This window comes from Xiphophorus maculatus, chromosome 3 (genome assembly GCF_002775205.1).
Source record: "Xiphophorus maculatus strain JP 163 A chromosome 3, X_maculatus-5.0-male, whole genome shotgun sequence".
Lineage (NCBI taxonomy): Eukaryota > Metazoa > Chordata > Actinopteri > Cyprinodontiformes > Poeciliidae > Xiphophorus > Xiphophorus maculatus.
Window position 1 is genome coordinate 16,811,754 of NC_036445.1, and position 2,392 is coordinate 16,814,145.

General features: G+C 35.5%; 1 non-coding gene across 1 annotated transcript; it reads right to left on the minus strand.

The window, feature by feature from the left end:
- Positions 1–841: 841 nt before the first annotated feature.
- LOC111608210 lies at positions 842–1,032 on the minus strand. Its single transcript, XR_002752599.1, has one exon. It is a non-coding gene; the product is annotated as a U2 spliceosomal RNA (small nuclear RNA).
- Between the last annotated feature and the right edge of the window lie 1,360 nt (positions 1,033–2,392).

Sequence of the window (2,392 nt, forward strand, 5' to 3'; positions counted from 1 at the left end):
TTTCCGATTGATTAACTAATAGATAGATAGATAAATCTTTATTGTCATTGTCACAAGAACAACAAAATTTAAAAGCTGCCATCAGTCGGTGCATATGCTTAAAAACAAAAATAACTGTCTCACAATTCACACACAATGTAAGAATTAACAAATAACTGGAAAAAACCCCAAAAACAAATAAATAAGAATAATAATGTTATGCATGAAGCAAAAAGTCGTTTTCAAATGATGATTTGGCTGTATGTGAAAAAACAAAAGACTAGTTGCCCCAACCTTGGATGCAATGTGTCTTTTATTTTCTTGTGGAGGAACTTTGGACCAGTCAGAACTGGGTTAATTCAGCTACCAGGTGGCGTTTCTAAGCTAAACGGACTCAAAAAAGTCTGAACGTGAATTTCCTGCAATGCTTTGTAACGTGGTCCTGTTAAATAGATCTAAAGAGTCTAGAAGTTACAGCAAAACAGTCTGGATTACGAAGGAGCAAAGTAGCCCCAAACCATCACTACCACTACAATGTTTTACTGTCTGTCTAAAGTTACTTTTCTGAAATGCTGTGTTATTTTACATCAGTTGCAGCTGACAAAGCAACTTCCAGCAAACAACAAAGTTCCACTTTGGTCCCTATCGGTCTACTGAATATTTTTCCGAACATCATTTGTCCAGTTATTGCTGCTGAGAATGAACAGATATATGATCAGAAGACAACGAAGGGGTGAATATTGTCTCCATGTTTTGTTTATATATTTTTAAAAAGTTATCAGCTTTGACGAGTAATCGGAAACAGTTGAAAATACACAAAGCTTAATTTACTAGCATCATTAGTTTTCATTTAACAACGTAAGTAATGTGCACCAATACCTGGACATACTGCAATACCAGGACGATGCGTGGAGAGTACAGAGCAAGCCCTTCGTACTGCTCCCTGTTCCAAAAATCAATTTAATATGTGGTCCCCGAAGCGGAGACTATCAGATATTAAACTGATAAGAACAGAAACTACGCATGATCTGAGCCAAAAGGCCGAGAAGCGATGCCACAAAACTGGGGAGGAAACCGTGTCTTCCAGGCAGACCTCCGTTCGACTCACGGTTCACAAGTTTTAACATTATTTTAAAGCTGCGTCAGAAACAGAGACGGTGGCAAATTTATTTTATGGCGCTTCAATATTGGTATGTTGCGGGAAATTAAACTAAACCAGTAACTAAAGACGAACATATTGAATCAGTGTGTGGTTTACATAACCACATACGCTGTCGACCAATAGGAAGCGGAGAAGCGAATATGACTCCCAATGACTTTTTTCACATTAACTATTATATTCGTGGCTAAAATATTCCTGTTAAGATGTAGTTAGTTAAATAGACTTTACCGATGGAGCTAAATTAAGGTTATAACACAGTAAGTCATTGAAATAGTTATATAGTAACTAACATGTCGATGTAGTAACTCTTAATAGAGCTCACTACTACTGTATATATACAGACCAAAAGTTTGGACACACCTTCTCATTGAATTCAATGAGAAGGTGTGTCCAAACTTTTGATCTGTACTGTACATATATATATATATATATATATATATATATATATATATATATATATATATATATATATATATATATATATATATATATATATATATAATACTTGTCCTATTTTATTAGTTCTTTTTCTTTTTCAGGATTGCTCTTTTAATTTTCTTCCTAAAATATCCCAAACTATTCATTAATAGGTTCAGAGCACCAGAATGAAACTCCTCCCTCTGTTAAATCTTGCAATATTTTATTCTTTTGTTTTAATTGTTAGATAAGGATAACAAACGACAAAAAGCCCATTGACAGTAGTTAGTTGAGATTTGTGTGAAAGACTTGTTCCTGTATAGTTTTATATTGCACAGTTATGCAGATCTCAGCTTTTCAGAGGTGACAAAATGTAATCTGGGTAATACTTGGTGAGATAGAATAATTGGCATAAATATTATTGATGAAGTACAAATAAATTAACTTAGCTGCATGTATTACAGTATATAACTGCATGACTGTTCACTGTTGCTGGATTGTTTGCTTAATTCAAGCTTACTGTTGACAAAATTGCAACTTTTAACCTGCAACGCAGTCCTATTAAGCCCCAACCTAAGCAGCTATGAAATGAAAAATCAGTTCTAAAATCTAAGATCAACAGAGTTTCTATATTTGGACAAATGTCCTCTCTGGTGGTGACTAAACGGCTGAAGGACAATATGGCTGCACGTCTGTGAGAGTGTGGGTGAGATCTGATAGGAAGAGGCGGTTCATCCATCACGTCGTTTACTCTGTCTTTCATCCGCTTCCACGCTGCTGATCCTCAACCTTTCAACTTCTCCACGCACCTCTGTTGTGGAGAAGTGTTGCTCA